Genomic DNA, 22,807 nt, shown 5'->3' on the forward strand with positions numbered 1-22,807 from the left:
TTCTAGGTGGCAGGTAGGGTGTTAGTAGAGGGTGTAAAATGGATTGGCCGGTCTTCCACATGGCTTTATGTGCCAGGCACATTGCCTTGAATTGTATTTGGGCAGCAATAGGTAGCCAATGTAACTGTTGCAGGGCTTGCCTTGCTGATTGCCGCCGTGAAACCTGCAAGAGCATCCGTGCTGCACAGTTCTGGACTACTTGTAGTTTATTTAGTGTGGCTTGAAGAGCTCCCAGGTACAGAATGTTTCCGTAGTCCAGCCGGGACAGTACGAGGGCTTGGACCATAATCCTTCTAACCTCAAATGGAAGGAGGGGGATGATTATGGGTAGCATTCTCAACAATACATAACATGTTGATGATCGCATGGTAGACTGATATCCAAAGTTAAGGGCGTTGTCAAGCCAAATGCCTAAGCTCTTTATTTGGGGCTTTGGAGATGGTGGGGGACCTAGACATGGCGACCACGTGGGGACAGATACCCCAACACCATAATCTCTGTCTTATCCCCATTGAGGCGGAGGTAGGAGCACGGATGTATGTCATTACAACGCATGCTTTTCCACGCATGCCTTTACAACGCAGGTTTTACAACGCAAGTCATTACAACGACTTGCGTTGGGGGGGCGCTGGATAGTGAATAGTTTAATTTACTATTCCAACTCCAGTCCCCGTGGATAGTAGGGAAGGTTTTGGATAGTAAATTAAACTATTCCCTATCCTACAGCGCCCTCCAGCGCAAGTCGTTGTAACCACTTGCGTTGTAATTCCTGCGTTGTAAAGGTACTGCGTGAAAACATTTTCGTTGTAAAGGATGTTTCCCAGGAGCACTCCATCCATCTGGCAACTGCCTCGAGGCGGGGAGCTAGGGTGCTGGACGAGCCCTTGTTATGGTAGAGCGATACCACTAACCCGGTATCGTTTGCATAACTGACGATCTTTATGCCGAATACCTGCCAACGGCCTCATATAAACATTAAAAAGTGTCGGACTTAAGGCCGAGCCCTGTGGAACCCCACATCCCAGGGACAGGCTGGAAGAAGCCACATCTCCCTCGAAGACTTGGAAGTGGCGGTCAATGAGGAAGGATGAGAACCATGCCTGTGCAGCGCCTGTTACCCCGACACTCTTGAGTCGGTCGGCCAAGATGGTATGGTTAACTGTATCAAACACTCCCCTGAGGTCTAAAAATATGATTCCAGCCACTCCCCCCTCATCCACTAACTTCCTTGCCTCCTCTGTTACCGTTAGCAGGGCGGTCTCCGTCCCATGGATAGGACGGAAGCCGGCATGCGTGGCATCGAGCAGGTTATTGGATTCTAGATGGTTGACCAGGATGTTATTAATATATTTCTTCAACAATTTACTCAGCCAAGGCAGGAGCGAAATTGGGCGAAAGTTGGAGAGGTTTAATTGATCCAGGCTGGGCTTTTTCAATAGGGCCTTGACCATCGCGCACTTCCATTGGGCAGAGACTGAGCCTGATGTAATAGAAGAGTTCAGAACCTCAATGATTGTTGTACGGACGGAGTCAAGAACCGCCATAAGGTGTTGAGGAGGAGCGGGGTCCAACGGGGAACCTGAAGACACTTTCCCTAAGAACTGATCTAATGTGTCTGCGTCCAGAGGGCGAAATTGTTCCAACAACGGGACCGGGACTGAACCCATTGACTCGTTTTCCTCTGGCTCAGACTGATTAAGGGAGAAACCTGTATAGATAGCTTGGATCTTTTGTTGGAAGAACACCGCTAGTTTGTTGCAGTGGGTCAGAGCCCCCTCCCTCGGTAGAGGTATTTGAGGCAGTGTGATCAGGGATTTTGCTATCCGAAAAATCTCCTTGGGAGAATTGGCGGCTGCTCTGATTTTAATTTCATAGAAATGGGCCTGTGCAGCTTTGATTTCCGTTTTATATAGCCTGACTGCTTTCCTATAGGCTTCCTTCCTAGGCTGTGTGGAGTCCTGTCTCCAGACCCTTTCTAGTTTCCGGCAAGATTGTTTTAGACCCCTAAGTTCGGGACAGAACCAAGGGGCTACGTTTTTTCCTACTTTGTTTTTGGATAATGGTTTTAGGAAGAATTTTATCAAGAGAGGCCTGAATCCAGTTGTTAAAGTTGTTGTTTGCCTCATCGTTGTTGGTTCCCTTAGGGGGTTGTGAGGCCTCTAAGGCGGACTTCGATTCAGCCAGAGGGACTCTGGACCATTTCCTGCCCCAGGTTAACGTAGGATTCTGAGCGCATGGGGCCGATCTCATAGCCCAAAATAAAGGAATTAGCAAGTGGTCCGACCTCTGTACTCAGATTGTCTAGATTGCTGAAGATTGGGTCTAAGAGGTGACCTTTGTCATGTGTCGGGAGAAAGCACTTTTGATGGAGATCTATCACCTGAAGGCTTGATAGAAGATTATTGGCTGTGGGGTCTGATTGGTCATCTAGATGTATATTGAGGTCCCCCAATGCTGCAAAGTTTGCCATAGCCAGAGCTGATTCGGCAACTGCATCGATGAATTTAGGGATAAATTGTTTTAGCGCTTCTGGAGGACAATAAATCAGAAGGCCAGAAAGGGTGTCAATGGGTGAGAATTCAATCGAAAACGTCATACTTTCACAGTCGTTGATTGACGAGGGTAAATGTCGGCATTTGTAGGTGTCCTTATAGATAATTGATAGGCCCCCACCTCTGCCCGACACACGATCAGCTCTACATATTCCATAACCTGGGGGCAGGGCTTGAATGATATAAGGGTCACTCTCAGTCTGCAGCCAGGTTTCGGTTAAGAAAAGGGCATCTAATTTGTGCTCCTCGATCAATAGTGCTATTTCAATGCAGTCTTTAGGATTTATCTACCTATATCCTTGTTACCCCTGTTGGGTAAACAATTGGAAAGTGTAATAAATAGGCAACTAAGCCCATATCTCGAGTCAAACAAAATTTTGGACCCTTCCTAATCAGGGTTCCGTCCAGGATTTAGCAGCAAAACTGCTATTCTGGCTGTGACTGACTCTCTTAGGCAGGTAATGGATGCAGGTGGGATCTTACTAGATCTCTCTGCGTCATTTGATACTATTTCACAATCAAAGCTCGTGGCAAGATTACACTCCTGTGGTATTCAAGGCACAGCCTTGAAATGTCAGCAAAAAATGTTATCGGATAGACTACAAACCATTATGCTAGGGCGTTACCTCTCAGAGAAAATTCGGCTAGACAAGGGCATACCCCAGGGCTCTTGCCTAAGTCTAACATTATTTAATGTTTATATGGCCCCTTTGGTGAAAACTGTAGATCAACTAGTGGAGAAGTGGAGAAGTGTGGCTCAATGGTTAGAGCGGCAGACCCTGATGCAGAGGTCTTGCCCGGGACCAGGGTTCAATTCCCCGCCTCGGCGGGTCTTGGGCTCAAAATTCCACGGACCTGATATTTCTCGCCTCGGTCCCTATTCCAATCATGGAGTCCCACTCTGCAACTCTGGGCAATAGCTTGCTTAATCTCCACAACGCTAAGGATGCCTGGCCTCCACCTCGGGGGTGCCCAGGAATGGACGCCTCACAGGGAAAGCCAGGATGGGTATTCGTACAAGCGCCTTGAGACCCTTGCGGGTGAGTAGTGACCAATACAAGTATCAATTTACATTTACTAGAGTTCGAGATAATCTCATATGCTGATGATACTCATCTTATGTTTACAATCGGATCCCACTTAGAAGCTGAGACAATCCGATTTTCTGCAGGTATGCTCGTTATTTCAAACTGGATGACGGAGAACTGCCTTCAGTTTAATCCTACTAGTGTAGTTCCTATTTTCCCTATAGGCTCTGTGCATTGGAATAACATAAACAGCAGTGTAGACGTAGAAGTGCGGACTTCCAAGTCTCTACTGACTATGTTAAACTTAATTGGGTTTGTACCAACTAGCTCAGAGGTCACTGGAAACTTTCTTGACTGAATAGGAAGTGATCAGCTCCCCTGGCTCAGACAAGAAGGGATTCAGTTTTCCAACAACCGCATAAACATGACAACTTTGCTCCTTAGAATAAGAGTCAATCTCTAGAGTCGTGTGAAACAATAGACAGCTATTTCACTCAGTCAGTTGTGCAGATTACTTTCACCAGGATGCAGAGAATAGAGAGACTGGCGTTTTCAATAAAAAGGTATTATTTATTGAACAGTCTTTCTTCTCATGCAAGAGAAATGAATTGCCACAATTGCAAGACTTGTTATTATAAAAAGTGCGTACAGTAAAAGGAGGATTGCAAAATAATACTGTAAAAGCATTGATATGGTTTCTTAGCCATACGATAGTTAAAATGAGTAAAATATATACATTTAGCTAACGTCCTCAACTGGTGCTTCTAACTACGCCTACCCCAGTGTACCTGACCTAAGCCTAATACTTGGGAGGGAGTAAGTAAGTAGCAATTTAAGTTAAGTTGGTTTTGCCAAGGGTTTGCTTCAAGAATTCTCTCTAAGGGTTTAGTCAACACTGTACCTCTGGAATAGAATGTTGGAGGTCTTGTATCTCCTCTCAAGACTCGATATCCCAGTTACCCGCAAGGGTAGGCTGGAAACGCCAGAGCTGGATTTTCTCGGCAGGAGAAAAGACAGCATCTCTCTCAGCGCGTCAAGGAGGAGGAGGGGCAGCGTCCGTGGGCTTCTCGCATCTGCTGGGCTCTGCAAGGGACAGCTGTTCTGCTCCTGTATTCACCACCACCACCGCTGTGTTTGCTTAAGGCAACGTTGGTAATATTTATACCTGGAAGGTGCCATGTTTGACGTAAGTTTTTGGACATAAGACGTCAATAAAAATGTCACTAAGAACCGGTCGTTCTTACAGTGCTCATTAGAGTTCTATTACTAATCAAAAAATAGCAAGCGGGGCTTTCCCAGGTTGCTGGGGGTTTTATCTGTTGAAAGAACTCGGTGTGTAATCTAGAAATCTAAGATAGAGGCTTCTGCTGTGTCATATACTGTAATGAGCTGCAGAGACGAGTTTCTGAAATATGGCTCTGATCGTTTATGCCATTATAGGGGTATGGATTGATTATAGCCGTATAGGGGCATAAGGTCACAATATTGATCGGGGTCCTAGATAGAACACGACAGTAAAGCAAAGGTTATGCTAACGGGGAAAGCATCAACCATTTGGACGGATGATTGGTTGCTGCCTCAGCTTGGAGTAGCCCCCACCCCCAAACAATGTGTAAAAAATCTTGGATTGAAGCTCGACCAGACATTATCCATGAAAGATCACATTGCGGCAATAACTAGCTTCTGTTATTATAGCCTACGTCTTCTACATAAGATTTTGCCTTATCTGCCCACCAGCCACCGTAGAATCCTGGTCCAGGCCATAGTGATTAGTCGACTTGACTATGGAAATGCACTGTTGGCCGAAGTGGGTGAGATTTTGCTTGCTAAATTGCAGGTGATTCAGAACACTGCTGCAAGAATGATCCTAAATCACCCGGCAGGCTCTTCCGCAGGTCCTTTGCTGAGAGAGCTTCACTGGTTGCCTGTGAGGAAGCGATCCAACTTCAAAATCTGCTGCCTCACCCATAATGCCTTAATCGGCAAAGGACCCTACTATCTGCAAAAAAATTCAATAAACATGTATCTTGTCGAAATCTCAGATATAATTCATTAGCTCTTCTAAAGGTCCCCCAAATACGTCTTAGTCACACAGGGGGCAAATCTTTCTCGTACCTTGCTCCACGGTACTGGAACCAACTGCCTATTGTTCTGCGTGAATGTACCTCATACAGTATCTTTAGGAAACAATTAAAAGCCTTCATGTTTTGAATCTCTGCAGTAATCTTGACTCCAGTTTCCCACCTTTCAGACTTCTTCTCTATGTAAGCGCCGAGATACCCCCGGGTGAGTTGTACGCTATAAAAATACATCTAACATAAAATAACATAACACGGCCCTCATCCCTGACCTTTACCTGTAATTCCAGAATATTCGCTAATCCTCGAAGAGCAGGTAGAACTCTCTGAGGTGGGTCCCTATCGTCTCTTCAATGCAGTCGTGCAAGTTAACCAGGTATGAATTGCATCGGTAATCTGTCAGAACACAAAGGCTATGACATACATGTCACTCAGACGATATGAAATGAATTGAAAGAAAGATTTGTAAAGCACTACTAATACCCTGGGTTGTCTAGGTGCTAGCTTCTGAGGACAGTGTAAAAAATCAGAAAGAAATGATGTTGGCAACTGAAACAGCCAGATTTTCAGGCCTTTCCTAAAACTAAGCTAATTTGATTCCTTCTTGAGGGATAAAGTTAGAGAGTTCCACAGCCTAACTGTACTTGTGATAAATATCTTCCCACCCCATCTAACCTTTTTAAATTTGGGGACGACAAGGTTACCTCTAGTAGCAGACCGCAGCTCTCTTGAGGGATGGTAGGTTTTGAAGTAATGAGTTAACTGAGAAGGGTGCAGGCCATGCAGAGACTTAAAAGCTATGCAAAAGGCTTTAAACTGAATACATTGTACTACAAGTAGCCAATGTAGTTGCACCAGAGCTTGGAATGCTGACTTCTATCTAGGAATGCCCACAAATAGTTGGGCTGCTGAGTTTTGTAAGGTCTGCAGCTAATTTAGTGTTTTGATAAAAAGCACATTACAGTAATCTAGTCTCGAGGAGATCAGTGTAGTGACTACTGTTTTCTGCAGGGCTGATGGAATAAAGGGGTGAAACTTCTTGAGAATTTTCAGGATGAAGACACAAGAGGAGGTGATATAAATAATCTGTCCAGCAAAGGATACCTTGGAATCAAAGATCACCCTCAAATTATTGGCTTTTACACTTGGGGTTGGGAGAGGGGCCAGTTGACAGGGCCACCAATTGACAGACCAGAAAGAGGGATTATTACTGACTAGCAAAACCTCTGTTTGTAAGAGTTCAGTTTCTGACAATTGTCCATCATCTAAATGCTTATATGGACCATACAGTCATTGAACTTAGCAGCTGTTGAGTCTGCCTTGCCAGCGACTGACACAATGATTTTAGTGTTTTATGGACCCAAAGATAACCCTGTTGGACATAGCCAACATGTTAGCAACTATAGAGGCTGAAAACGCAACACTGATGCATGTTGTTACAATGCTTGGAACAGTGGCCCAAAAAAGACAACCCTTGGGCATAACCTGAAGCCCCAAGCCTTCAGACTCCAGGTAGCACTACTGCATCCCCAAGTTCATTTCCAATGGTTCCCATGCAGATCCAGGTGATAACTCCAGTCCCAGTATCCTTGGCCCCATCTGAGTGTTTTCATGGGGACAGTCAGAAATTTCATGAACCAATGTCATTTGCATTTTATCGCTAGGCCAACACCCTTTTCCAATGATGACACCAAGGTGGCCTTTGTCCTTTCTTACTTAGATGGGGACGCTAGTTTATGGTTGAGTGCTTTGGTAGAGTAAGACGAACCCTTGCTCTATAACTATTGGTAATTTAAGGAAGCCATGAGAAGGTTAGTAGCTCATCATTCACTTTTGAATGCAGCTAGAACAAGCCTTTGAACCTAAAGCAAGGGTCCACGGACCTTGACACTACATGACTACCTTTAATAGACTAGTGATACTAGGGAAACCTTGTGAGTCACCTCTGCTGACCTGACGCCCTGTGTCTTGTTGGAGCCTTCGTCTTCTGGTGTCCTCTGGTGCCTGCCCTCCCGCCTCCCGCTGCCCGACTCCTCTGTCATCTGAGAGTACGCCGAGAGGAGCGCGGTCGAAGGGGGCCCAAAAACTACACTACCCAGAAGTCTAAGCGGCGCACGCCGCGTCACCTGTGCGCCTGGAGGCGCTGAAATAGCGCAACACCCCGGTCGAGGGGGGGAAACCTTGTGAGTCACCTCTGCTGACCTGACGCCCTGTGTCTTGTTGGAGCCTTCGTCTTCTGGTGTCCTCTGGTGCCTGCCCTCCCGCCTCCCGCTGCCCGACTCCTCTGTCATCTGGGAGTACGCCGAGAGGAGCGCGGTCGAAGGGGGCCCAAAAACTACACTACCCAGAAGTCTAAGCGGCGCACGCCGCGTCACCTGTGCGCCTGGAGGCGCTGAAATAGCGCAACACCCCGGTCGAGGGGGGGAAACCTTGTGAGTCACCTCTGCTGACCTGACGCCCTGTGTCTTGTTGGAGCCTTCGTCTTCTGGTGTCCTCTGGTGCCTGCCCTCCCGCCTCCCGCTGCCCGACTCCTCTGTCATCTGGGAGTACGCCGAGAGGAGCGCGGTCGAAGGGGGCCCAAAAACTACACTACCCAGAAGTCTAAGCGGCGCACGCCGCGTCACCTGTGCGCCTGGAGGCGCTGAAATAGCGCAACACCCCCGTCTCGCGGGACCCGAGCGGGACGCCGGGCGAAGCCCGGGCAAAGGGCGGGTCGTCTGAGGCCGTCCGAGGTTGGCCACGGTTGGGTTGGGCCTGGTCTCTTAGTTTGCTGTCCCGAAAGCGAGGTCTCTGTGTATCTCCGCATCCCGGCTGCTTCTCACGTAAGTTTTGCTTAACTTTGGTTGTGTGTCAACAGCATCATGCCTCCTAAAAAGCTACCTACACCCAGCAATTCTATTGAGAATTACTTGGTTCAAGTTGTTGAAAAAATCAACTGCGACAGGAGAGCTTCGTTGGGCATAGACTCATCTACCCAATCCCCTTTTATCGACATTGAGGCAGAGGACCCCTTTGGTCTCTTGATCAATAACAGCACAAACTATGATACATCTAATCCATTTCAGGATACCAATATTATCCAGCCTAGTGGCACTGTCGCTGGACCTGAAGAGCGTAGCGTGCATGAGGCAGTGTTAGAGTCAACTACTAGTCTTGAGCTCCACACTTCCCCTCCTGTACCTGCTCCGGGGAAACGGGAATGTTTAAGATCAGCTAAGAATAAAGCGGCAAACCCCCCGAGGAAGCATCCTGAGGAAGACGAGCTTGATTTGTTTAATGAGGCTTATGCCACACTCACAAACGCCCAATTTAATAAACTATTGGCCCTGATGGATTCTAAAATCAAAGGTGTGGTTAAGCCTCTGGTCAGTAAAATAGACAAGTTAACATCTGAGGTTAACCGACTGGAAGGTCTATTACAAAAAAACATGGGTGAGATAGGAAAACTCCCTGAAAATGTCTCTGCTAAGATAGAGGAATCCTTAAACAAATCAGTATCCACAGCTATCAGCGGACTCATCCCTACCCCTGTTTCAAACCCAACATCAGCAAATAACATCACTGATAGCACTCTTCCTGGTGTCCCCCAGTTTGCACCGATCTCTGCTGCTGTCGCTGATGACCCATCTACTGAAAAAGGGACCTTCGAGCTCGTGGTTGAAGCTTCCCCATTGGTACTTGTCCTTGCCAATGTTCCTCCTTTGGCCCAAGGAGAGCGGGAAACAACATCCTCTCTAATAAATAAATCCTTATCATGGCTTACCAACAACATGGTAATCACTCCATGGGGAAAACAGCAACTCTCTCAAGAGCTCGTTAAAGCTAGAAGGGTCCAGTGGATTGGGGACAGGGTGAAAAAGTTTCAGGGGGAGTGCGTCGTCCTACACTTCTCTGACCCTGGGGTTTTGCCTAACATCCTACCTAACATCCTACCACCACAAAGGAGATCAACCTCTATAGTTCCATTGACTCTGGATTTCTTCTATCCCAGAAAGGGTAGTGGTCCAAACTCAAGTATCCTGAGAACCAAATGGAACATTGTGACTAAAAGAGGGAGGAAGGACGTCGCCTCAGTGGATTGGGGTTTGGGGTTGGAGAATCGTTTTTCTGCATTTTCTAATCTAGATGATTGCGACTGACATCCACCTATTGGCAACTCCATCCCCTTGCCCCTCGCTGACAAAGGAATTCCTGACGAAATCAGTAATGCAACAACAGGCTGCACCCAGGGGTACCCGTTCGATGATTCTCCAGGTCCATCAAATGTAATTACCACTAACCAGGTCACCGGGGGCAGGGCGTCACATAAGCCCACTACGCACCCCTGTTCTCCTATGACAATTATCTCGAAGGAAGAAATGGGCTGTAAAATTATCAGCTGGAACATTGCCGGAATTAGTACAAAAAGGAGCGACAACGAGTGGGTCGCCTTTGTCTCAGAACACAACGTCATCGCTCTACAAGAAACTTGGGACTTGTCCTCCAATCAATGGTTGGACGGTTTTGTAAGCTTTTCAGTCGCGGCCCGTCCCAGTGCTGCAGGGAGAGCGAGGGGAGGTCTCTTGACCTTTTTTTCTTTAGACCTCACTGGTTCGCTAAAAAAAATTGATTATGACTCCCCTAATTGTCTAATTGTAGAAAGGCAAATCTGTCCATTAAAAAGCATTTTGTTTATCAATTTCTACAACTCTGTCAATAAGGAATTTGGGGGCAATAACATCACCCAACTGGACGCATTCTTAACCGTTTTCACCCAAAATTCCCCTTCCAGCTATGAATTGGTGTTAATGGGAGATTTTAATATTCACCCCTGTAATCTGGGTTGTACCACCCTAGGAGTTGCGGAGGCTTGGGAACAGGAGGGCCCACACTTCGAACATACTAGGCCCGGAGAGGATCTGGAGGATTTTCTGGCCAATTTTAACCTCCTTGAATTCACAACAGGAGAGGGGGTACCTAGAGCACCGACGTTTAAGGGCTCCCCCATGGGATCTGTTATTGATTATATTTTCGTGACCTCTGCCATTTTTAATTGTATTATTTCCTATTGTACTGTGTTTTCCCCTTTTAGTGATCATAATCCTGTTTTTTTGTCCATCCGCTGGGGGGGTGCTTTGGGACCCATGCCAGGGCATTCCAAACAGGGATTCACCCTTCGCCCAGCAGACCAAGGCAGGCGTTTGAAATGGGGGAATGTGGTGGCAGATGATTTTTACACTAATATCGGTCAAAAGATTGAAGAGCAGATTAAGATCTGCCAAGATCCGACTGTGCCAGGTAATGACACCATGGCCGCCTTCCAATCAATATGCCATATAGTGGCCGAGAACCTTACGGTACCAAGGGGTAGGGGAGAACAAAAGCTGCATAAATGGTTTGATTCTGCTTGCACCAGGGCTCTTAGAGCCCTAAAAGTTGCCCTTAAAGCACAACCTAGGGACAGGGCTTTGGTTTCAGTATTGAGAAAAGAGTATAGGGCCGCCACAAAGTCCAGAAGGGATAGCATCAAGCAGGAGGCATGGGACCAACTAACCGATATTAACATCTTGAGGGACAGTAGGCAATTCTGGGCTGTAGTAAATCACCCTTATTTTTCAGATTCTCCAAATTTAGACACTGATTGTGTAATACCCGACGAGAAGTGGCTGGCCCACTTCAGTTCTGTTTATGGTGAGTCGGGCGCCTGTCTGCTGTTACACAACTGTGCAAGTTTGGTGGCCACACCTATAAAATTCAACAGCGGGGAGGTGGAAAAAGCAATATGTGCCACAACAAAGAATAAAGCCCCCGGCCCAGACGGGGTTCCAGCTGACTTTTATTTACACTCCCCCAAACTCTGGGCTGGTATCCTGGCCAATGTGTTCACAGCCGCAAATACTTCGCCCCCTCCAAATACATGGGCTACGTCCACCATAGTGCCTATATTTAAAAAGGGTAGAAGGGATGACCCAGGCTGCTACCGGCCTATTTCCCTCCTGGACTCTGCCATTAAGATCCTGGGCAGAGTCCTTTTAGTTAGGTTAAGAGATAGCCTGGAGGATTGCGGGGGCCTGGCTGATATACAGTATGGCTTTAGGGAAAAAAGAGGCACGCTAGAACAGTGCTCAAACCTGCACCTACTGATTTCTAAGTACACGGTGGCCAAGGAGGGGTCCTTGTATTTAGCATTTATGGACCTCTCCTCGGCCTTCGACTTGGTCAACAGATCGAAACTTTGGGAAATCCTAACTAATATGGGAATCGACGCCGACCTGGTGGCTTTTATAGCATCTATGCATCAGGATTTATTCGCTGCTGTAAGAGTAACCAAAGAGGGAAGATGCACGTCAAGTTTTAGATCTCTACGGGGTGTTAGGCAGGGATGCATATTGGCCCCCTTGTTGTTTACCATTTATATAAATGACCTACGCAAGCATTTACTTGGGGCAGCATGTGACGTACCGCGTGTAGGAGAAGTTAAGATCCCCGCTCTCCTATACGCGGACGATGCTGTACTCATTGCACGCACTGGGGTATGCCTCCAAAAATTGTTAGATGCATTTGGGACCTTTATGGACCGGTTGGACCTGAAGGTTAATGCCTCTAAATCGCACACCATGGTGGTAGGGACACAAGGGAAAAGTGTCAAGAGAGGAATTAAAACCTTCTTTTGTAAAGGGGAGATAGTGTCGGGAGTTCCCGTGTTCCCCTACTTGGGAGTGCTTTTTGATAGCAGGGGTACCTGGGGCCCACAGATACGTGCAAAAAGCCTAGCGGTTACAAGAACATCTAGGGCCATCTTAAGTTTTGCGAAAAGGCTGGGACATAGACCCATGAAGGCCATTATCCAGGTGTACAACAGCAAATCCCTTCCCGTGGCTTTGTATGGTGCCTCCCTATGGGGTTATGCACGACTAGACGAAATCCAGGTAGCCGAAAATAGTTTTTTACGTTCAGTCCTGTCCCTTCCCCAATCCTCTCCGGTTTTCTCCATTCATACAGAACTTGGCATGGATTATATCCAGGACAAATTGAGATTGGCCCCACTAATATATTGGCTTAAGACCTGGCTAAATCCTGAACTATCGTTAAACCACACGATCATGAGGGATGTGATGAGTTTAGAATACAGTCACAAGATACCATGGATGGCGTATTTGCATAAATCTTTTAATGAACTAGGACGTCCAGATTTATTCACCTCTCCCTCGTGTATCACAAAGCAGGATGTGAGTTTCATAAAAAAACAGTTTATGTCTAGGGCATACATATTGCGAGAAGAAGTTGAATTATCAAAACCATCTGTCCGAATGCATTATTTGTCACTCCAGTCACTTGCAATTGAACCCTATTTATGTTTTGTCACTAATCCGTTCCATAGATTTTTGTTAACAAAATTCAGATTTAACACTATTCATTTTTATTTGGGCCATTTTAACACCTGGATGAAACCTGAGTTAGCTCCCCCCTGCACCTGTGACAATTTTTCTGTTCAGGACAGTTTACACTTTGTTATGTTTTGTGATTTCTTCTCCAACCAAAGGAAAAAATACCTGCTACCAGTCCTAAGAGAAGCGGGCTTCTCCCAGGTGAGACCAGCCATGTTATATTTAAAATCACTGGGCAACATCTGTATCACCTTCGCCATGGCCAATTTCCTTGTGGCAGCAACCAGAGCCAGAAGGGGCATGAACTTGGAAATCTGATGTACACAATGTGTTTCTTAAATATTTTAATGTATCGACTTTCGTCTCATTAACTTGTTTACAAATGAAATTGTTTAATTCCTTTTTAATTGTAAATAATATTGTTTTTATGTACTTTGTATGATTTTAACAAATCGAATAAAGTTAATTTGACTGACTGACTGACTAGTGATAGAGGTTAACTGGCCTGAGAATAAACGAGTGGCTTTAGTCTATTGAGGTCTAAAAAAATGACCTAAAATATTTACATTCCCAGATTTTAGAACCCCCTGAAGATTGTGCTGAATTTATTGATTTGGTAGTGAAATTGAACCATTGATTGTCTAAACATAAGTAAGAATGATGGAAAGACAAAGACCACAGGGTAATTATGTTCCAAAATAAAGCCAGAATAGACATCTCTACTAAGCCTACAGGACCTGTGCAAAAAGGATCAATTAGAGGACCATTGTCCAAAGATGAGAAAGAGAATCACAGGAAATTGAATCTGTGTCTTTACTGCGGTAAAGCAGGGCATTTCATTAAAGAGTGCCCAACACTGCCACAAAGGACGAAAAAACACAGTTGGAGCATCCACAGCCACTTCTTTATCTGTAGGCACACCAGCAGAAAACAAATTAACTCAATAGGTGAAGAGGACACCCTATTGAGTTTGACTGTTGATTCGATCTCAATGAATCATCTTTGTTTACTGTAACCCTGGGCGGAGTTGGCGGAGTGGGGCTTCGCGGAGCTACGCGAAGTGGGCGAGAAACTCCGCCCACCTCCGCACTCCGCGTAGCCCCACTCCGCAAACACCACTGGCCGCCAGCCCCGCCACCCGCCTCCCTCCCGCCCTCCCTAAATACTTTCAAATAAAGGAATCGATAATTTAAAAAGCACTTACCTTGCCGCCGCTGCCCGCCGCGTCCCCGGGGCTCGCTATCTTCCGTCTTCTTTAGTAATGCGCATGCGCGGGCGGCCGCGCATGCGCATTTTCTCATGAAAATGCGCATGCGCGGCCGCCCGCGCATGCGCATTACTAAAGAAGACGGAAGACGGAAGATAACGAGCCCCGGGGACGCGGCGGACAGCGGCGGGCAAGGTAAGTGCTTTTTAAATTATTTGATTGCTTTATTTGAAAGTATCTAGGGAGGGCGGGAGGGAGGCGGGTGGCGGCCAGCTACGCTCCATCTGCGGAGCGTGCGTAGTGCCGCCTGGCTCCGCCAGCTCCGCAAAATGCGGAGTGGGCGGCACTACGCACACTCCGTGCACGGAGCGTAGCTGGCCGCCCACCCCTAGTTTACTGTACCATTATCTAGCCATTTCTGGCCTACTACAGTCAGTTGCAGGCAATCCTGGAAAGTGGAAGCCGGATTCAGGGGCCACCAGAAACTTTATAAACACCAAATCCATATCAAAACTGAGTATTGTAGTTCTACAGAAGGAAAAACCTTGAAAGGTTAGGGCAGTGGATGGCAAAGAGCTGACTCCGGCTCCTATACTATCAATACTGAGCAGTTACTTATGACTTGAGATAATACATAAGGAAAAAAATCTGTTTTGATATCATAGACGCCCCTCCGTTTCGAATGATATTAGGACTACCTTGGCTAGTCAAGCATAATGCTCACATTATTTGACAGACCATCATAATAACATTGGGCTCTGAGTTTTGTGAACACCTTTGTTATTCGAATATCAGTCATTAACAAAAAATCCTGTCATGTGGTCACAGTAGGCCCGGTTAGGAACACCACCATCCCATGTTTTTAAGCTGACTTCTTTTTGTAAACACAATGACATTTGACATAAATTTGTTTGCATATCTGTGCATAATAATATTCTTTAAACAAGCTTTGCTTACATTTTCACTTTGTAGGCATATTATGAAATATCTTGAACATTATGTACAAGGGCTAAGTTCACAGTGCAAAATAATGTTCTTTGCTTTGTCCGTTCGGCGACAGAGCTATCACAATAGAATCAACAATAGTGGCCTGACTGGGATTTTGGCATGGCAACATGGGTGATGTTTACTATATAAATGACATCACTCCCTTGTTTCGACAGAGCAGTATTTCACTGGAACAGAGAGGTTGCCTCCATGCCAGAATTCCAGCCCTGCTAATTCCTGTTTACCTCTTGCAAGGGATGCTGCCCAGCTCTCGACCAACACGGCCACCCTAATGACACCCCCAGGAAATGGGGGAGCAAGGTCACCCTAAAGGGATTTGGCAGATTTACCCACCATAGGCACACTAGGTTAGGAAGCGCTAGTTAGGAGTACAATATATTACAGCACTTACATGCAAGCATGTTTTCTCTGTAACAGCAAAATGGTTGAACTATTTATTTTATTTTATTTATTTTTAGAGTTTTCTATAGCATGAACAAGACCCTGAGTAGGGTATTAGAGCACTTTACAATACAAAGCAGAGCAGAGAAAGTATAAAACATTTTTAACAAGGTTTGGCAGATAGCAGAGATAATAATAGAGATGATTTGTTCAGGGCAGTAGAAATAAGTTCGAGTACGAGTAAATCATAGAGGCGACAGTGTCATCATGGGAAGTGTAGATACAAGTTTGAAGTAGTAGACTGGTTCAATGCATTTCAAGTCAGTGAGAAAGCTTGTGTGATAGTATGGCCCCAGAGGTTGAGGAATGTGAGGAATTAAGGGAGGAATTTGCTCACCAGGAATAATTTGGCTTCCCTTTTGAATAATGGTGTTGAAGAGATTTTTCTGATGCACAGAGGTAGCACGTTCCATATTCTTGGTACAGCTCCGGAGAATGCTCTTTCAGTAGTTTTATTCCTGCTGAAGCGTGAGGGTTTCAGGAGTAGATTGTTGGAGCTTTCCTCCAGTGTCTGTTTCCTCCAGATAAAGTACGTTTCTCGGATAGGTACTGGGGGGTATTGTGGTGTAGAGCTTTATGAGTGAGGCAGGCCATCTTTAGGTGGACTCTAGCTTTGTAGGGTAGCAAGTTGAGTGCCTTCAGGTGTGGCGATATGTGGTCAAATTTCCTAGATCCTGTTAGGAGTCTTGCTGCTGCGTTGAGACAGGCTTTTAAAGGGGCTGTTGAGATTTTGGAAAGCCCTGAGAGGGTAGTACATCCGTACTCCAACCTCGATATGACTAAATCCTGAACTACAGTTTTGAGGTCAGGGTTCTCGATGAATGCTTTCATTTTTCTGAGATAGCTGAGGTGAATGCGGGCATTTTTAGCCAACAGGTTGATGTGTGTTTGCAAGTTAAGGTTCTTATCCAGTGTGAATCCAAGCAATTTGGTGAAGTCCACCAGAATCGGCATGCAATTTAGGGCAGTGATCATCTTGGTCTATACCTATATCTACAGAGAGTTTTTAATGGGAAGAGATTAAAAGAGATTCAGTTTTTTTGGAGTTTAGCTTGAGGAAGTTCATTGTTAGCCAGTGGATGGTCTTTTTGAGAGCTTGATTCATCATCTTTATCTCTTCAATGGAAGTGATCTTGATGTAAAATTGAGTGTCATCCGCCTACATGTGGTAGGAGATGTTGGCCTGCTGTAGTAGTTTGGTTAGTGGTTCGACATAAAGGTTGAATAGCGCGGGGGATAGGGTTGAGCCTTGTGGTACTCCTAGCAGGTCTGGGGAAGAGGGAGAAAGATTTTTATTCACCATGAACCATTGCGGAAACCATTTTCCAGAAAGGGTTTAACCATTGAAGGACTGTGCCAGATAGAACCATCCTGTTTTCCAGTCTTCTTAGAATTTTTTCGTGATTGACAGTGTCGAAGGCTGAGGAGAGGTCGAGCAGGACTAGTAGACGCGTTTCATTGCGGTCCAGTGCGAGGAGGGCGTTGAGTACTATATGCAGAATCACTGTTTCTGTGCTATGCACGGGACTGAAACCAGATTGGCAGTCGTTCAGTAGTTTAAAATCAGTTATGTGTTGGTTCAGTTGTTGCTGTACACATTTTTCCAGGACTTTGGCTAGCATGGGAATGCTGGTTATAGATCGGAAGTTATTAGGGTCAGAGGGGTTTTCTGTTGTCTTTTTTTAGGATAGGGGTGACTTGACCAATTTTTAGGCAATCCAGGATGTGACCTTCCACTAGCGAAGCATTGGTGATTTTGGTCCAGAGAAGGGAGATGATATGGTAGATGTGGGGTAGGCAGTTTGAGGAGAAAGTGTCAAGGAAGTGGTTATTGGATTTGATAGTTACAAAGGTTTTAGTGATATCACTGAGATCGTAAAGTTTGAAGGTAGACCAATGAGAGTTCTTTTTAGGCAATGGTAGATCAAGTTGTTTAGGATTTTCAACTTGTGTGTTCTTTAGGATAGCTGTGTTAATTGCTGCCGTCCTGAGCTTGAGTTGGAGGGAGTTTGTTTTAGCTGTAAGGAATGGACAAAATTCTTCACTACTTAGCTGCGATTTCTAAGTCAAGAGTGTGGTTTTTGGCCAATTTGTTAAATTATTGTTTTAGCATTTCGAAGAGTTTCTTCGGTGTATTTTTGGCATTGTCTACTTCCGATCTGAAGAAGTCTTTTTTTGATTGTAGAATTCTTTTGTTATAGTTGTATCTAGATTTTCTTAGTAGTTTGAGTTGGTGGGGGGAGTGATGTTGTCTCCATTTCCGTTCAGTTAATCTTAGTTTACTTCTCGCTTCATTCAGGGCTCCGTTGAACCATGGGCTTTTGTCTTTGTCCGGAATTCTTTTGAGTTTTAGTGGGGCTACTTGGTCAAATAATTTGGTCATCGTGGAGTTGTATTAAACAGTGAGGTCATTGACGTCTGACATGTTATTGGGAGGAGTGGGTACTCTCTCACAGTGGGAAGCTAGATTGTTGTAGTTGAGGTTTTTCGTGTCTCTTATCCAGTGTCTAAGCTTGAATTGCTGCGAGTAAGTTTTCTTTCTAGTTGAGGGAATTTGGAAGGTAATATTGTGATGGTCTGATCAATCACAAGGGGTAATCAAGATAGATTGAATCATTTTTTCTTTAGAGATGATCCAGTCAAGTGTAGGACCTTTGGAGCGGGTGGGCTTTGAGATGGCTTGGATCAGGGAATGGTCTGCTAGTAAGATTTTGATAGCGTTGACCTGCTTGTCTAGTGGGTCTTCCCAATGGAGATTGAAGTCTCCAAGGAATATGTCATTGGTACGAGGGATTGAGTTATTTGTAATGATTTCCAAAAGTGGGTCTGTGAATACAGTGTTCTTACCTGGGGGATGGTAGAGAATATGTCATTTGTAGGGGTGGTTATTTGAGGATTTTAAGGAAATCCTGAGATATCCAAGCAAATCCAGGGGAAACTTCGAGATAGTGATGTCAGATCGATGTATGCAGGCAATGCCCCAGCCCTTTTTATGAGGTCTGTCTAGTCTTATGATGTTGTAGTTTGAGGTGACTAGAAGGTCTAGATGTGGGGAGGATGATTCCATGAGCCAAGTTTCTGTGAGGATGGTTACGTCCAGGTTGGGGTTATTGTTTGAAGGTTATTAGGGTATATCGTTCAGTGATTCGGTTGGGATGTTCCGTTTGGGTTGATGGGGACTGGGAGAACAGAGAATTCTTACTTATTGGTGAGGGGACAAGTAGGAGATATGTAGAATAGTAGTAAAATTTGGATTTCCATGTCCGTTAAGTAGTTGGGGTGTTTGTGTGTACGTAATTGTCGTTTAGTCAGAGGCAGTGGGATAGCGTTTATCACGTTGTTGGCTGCAGCAAGAGAGTTTTGAAGATGGTTGATTTTAGAGAGAGAAATTTCTGCGGGTTGTAAGATGTTTCTGATTTCTAGGATAACGTTTTGAGGGTTCCGGGATGTGAGGATAGTATAGGTTTTGAGTGTGTCTAGTTCATATTGGTAAGAGGGGGAGGCAGGAGCGGGGCGCGGAAAGAGCTGGGGATAGTATTACTGGGGCGTCCAATGACTGTGATAGCAGTGTGGTAGGTTTGAGTGGCTGGGAGTGAGGTAGTCGAACATTATTGGTGTATGTGCGGGTTGGGGGCTTTTTTACGCTTCGCTAAAGTGGCCTTGTCGTGGTGAATTTCTCAGGAGGTCAGGGAAGGGTTGAGGTGGGGGAAGAGGGTTATGGGGATAGGGCTGGTGGCGGAGTGTGCAAATGATGAGGGTCGGAGATTGGGTAATAGAAGAGGAGCGTTGTTGTTGCTTCTAGTGATGGTTCTAGGTAGGGGTGTCAGTGATATGAGTTCTAAGGGAGGTGATTTGTTATTGCTTCTTTCGAAGGCTCTAGGTAAGGGTGTTGGCCGCTGAGATTCTGGAGAGATAGAGGGAATACTTTGGTTCTGAAGTACAATGGGTGGGGTGTTGGTGTGGGGTTTTAGTGTGGGAAAGTATTTGTCAAATAATTCTTGGTCCTTATTGGCTGCCTAAATAAGAACAGTGCCATTTTTGTAGGAAGTTATATCAGGGATGATCTAAGGTATTGTGCAGGTGTCGTTGTAATCCTGGTTCCTTAGGGAATATTTTTCTTGCCATGGATGGTTAATAGTTTGGAAAAGGCAGTTTGTCTTTTGGCCATTTTCTAGTGAAAAATACAAGGTCATAGATTTTTACACCTTTCTTTGCGTTGAAGGTGGGGTCAAGGAACAGTGTTTCATTGTTTTTTCTAAAGAGGTTGAGTTTGAAGGTTTTGGAGCCATTTTTAGATAGATTGGGGGTATAGAATAAATATGTGTTGTTTCCTGCAGGTTTCATATGTGGTCCAGCCATAATGTGATTTTCCATGTTCTTGGTGGAAGGACCAGTTTGCACTCCTTTTGAGGAGTAGTTAGGAATAAGTATTTCAAAGGGAGAAGTATGAGAACAGAGCAGGCCAGTGAGGGAGAAAATGGAGGGAGCAGTTAAGCAGCAAGTATTCTCCCAGGTGCCTCTGGGCCCCGGGAAAGCCGATAGCCCGCTTGCACCCACCAGATGTAAGCTCTCATCAAAGATGGTGGGCGGCACAGTGGGAAAGTCAAATGAGCTTTTCCAGTTTGGTGGCAGACAGATGATCTCACAGTGATTTAAAAAACCGGCCTGGCCCAAATTTGGCCGGACCTGAAGGGAAGGCAGCCAAACAAGAAGCCCAAAGAGCCTTCCTGGCTCAGTGGGAGCATGTGCGGCCGCCAGGCCGCTCCAAACTGCGCGGGAAAGGGGACTCAGTGCAGATCCATGGCAGTCCTCCTCGTCCTACATTCATGGTCCTAGCCTCAACATTTGTGCCGTGAGTCTGGCCGTCCGGTTACCCTGTATTCTCCTGAAAGCCGGAAGCCAGTCTGCAGTTCCTGGAAGCGGCGGAGCCCTCCTACAGAGAGGGAGGCAGTAGGTGCTGGCGGGTCAGCAAAGATTTGTGCTCGGCTGTACAGGATCGTGCCCAAGCCCAGAGTCCGTCCCGGTGAGATCTGAGTGCCTGATCGACCACACAGCCTCGCTCGGTAAGGAAAGTCGAGGTCCGGAGATGAGTCAGATGGGGAGTGGTGGGGTGGGTTAAAATAAGTTTGTGATTTGGGGCTTAAACACTTTAGGCAGCTTTCTAGTGCATACATTTTTTAGCTGTAACATAAATCCTTAGTCAACATTGTGCACCCATTTGCTAATAAATCTGCACCGAAATGCATTGGTTGTCTGCAGTGCACCCCACTAAAAAGAATGTTGCAGTATCTTGCCCCATCTCCGAACAGAATCCCTAACAGACCTGCTCATTGTAAAGATGTGATATGAAAAGCTTCCTGGAATTTTAGAGGTTGCCTGTGAAATGTATGTTGTCATAATTAGTGAGGTAGCTTTATGTGCTGATATGTGTGCCACTTGTTTCAAATTCCGACTCAGTTTAGTCACTGTTTATGATGCTGACTTAAGAAAAACAAAGTGCATTAAATCCAAGTGCTCCATTCCTGTGGCAAATCATTTTACCTACCTGATTCAGTAATTTGACAAATGTTGAAGCACTTACATAAGGGATGAAGGTAACTATAAAAAGCGTTAAATTATATGCTTATAGGTCATTGATATTACCTCCACCATATGTTATAAAGATATTGAAAGTCACCATGAAGTTCTTTTATAATGTTATGGAACTCCGATGTGACTTAAAATATGCGTGCAATGTAATGCAGGGGGTATTTTATTCCATATAACACTACATGGTTACTAATTCACCCTTCTCATACAAACCTTACATTCTTGGTGTGTTGCTCTTTCATCTGAGATAGATAGGATGTTGTAACCATAGAATACCACTAGGATCTCCCCTGCAACATTAAACACACCAACAAGCAGTTAGATATTCACTGGAAAAAGATATTAGAATACATTTAATACAGGTCAGATTTTAAAAGACACTGTAGCTCAGAAACACACAGAAATATTTTATCATTAATATAATATTCTAAAGCATGACAAAATAAACATATTGCTTGAATTATTTCCTTTCTGCTTATTAATGTTCAAGACCAAAAACTGTGGGAAGAAGAAGAAAAAGCATTGGTAATGCATCGGTTTCGCCTTTGTAATGAATAAAGAGCTGTTTTCATCAATCATCGTCCAGCAGAAGGAAAGAGCTCATTGGCGGATAACATGGGAGTGGAGAGGATGTGGCGCAGCAGGCAGAGCTGCTGACTCAAGAGCTGGGGATCCCGATTTGAGTCTCGGTGGCGCCACGCAACATCCCGTGATTCTATGCACTTAATCTCTCTGTGTGATAAATTGTTATATGACCATGCTGCAAGAGTAGAAGGCAAAACTCTATGAAAGTATAGTTCCACCAACGCAGATGTTAACGGTATTTCAGTGGAGGGAAACTGATAGAATAAGCAGATGAGGAAAAAACATTGGTAAATGCTGGAAAATATGCTACAGCCAATATAAAGAGAGGAAATGTAAGGGCACACACAGGAACCAATGAGAAGCAATGAAAGAGAGGAGGCGGGATGTAGCTCTCTTTTAAGTTTGGATTAAAAACAATAGATTTTCCAAGCACAATGCAAGCTCTGTTGCTGGCGAAACCTAAAAAGTAATGTTTCACTTTCATATTTCAAATTGCAGGTGTACTTGTGCTCTGAGACATGCCTTTCCCCTTGGCAGTTGGCATTGGCAGTGATATTGAAATGTTCGAACTCAACTGTAATAAGATATTAATCATCAGCAAAGTATCATGAAGTTGTATGACCAATTACTAACTAGCATTTTGTTAAGCAAAATGCAATATTTCTTTATTTTCTTTTTTTATTGTTTCACTCTTACCAAACAATAGCAATGATACGTTTAGTAAAATATATGGGAAATAGGTGCACACAATTTATTTGGAGCTATATATCAGTTGCCTCTATTTTACTCATCTACATGAAAATTCCCTTTTGCAGCCCCTTATAGTTCGAGCTTTCTCCATATAATCCAGCATAGACAGGAAATGGGAGTATACAAATGTTGCAAAGGTTTAGGAGACCCTACCTACTTGTGTTAGATGTCTCATGTCAATTTGTGGCCTCATATCAGCATA

The sequence above is a fragment of the Lissotriton vulgaris genome, chromosome 3_1 (assembly GCF_964263255.1).
Source record: "Lissotriton vulgaris chromosome 3_1, aLisVul1.2, whole genome shotgun sequence".
NCBI lineage: Eukaryota > Metazoa > Chordata > Amphibia > Caudata > Salamandridae > Lissotriton > Lissotriton vulgaris.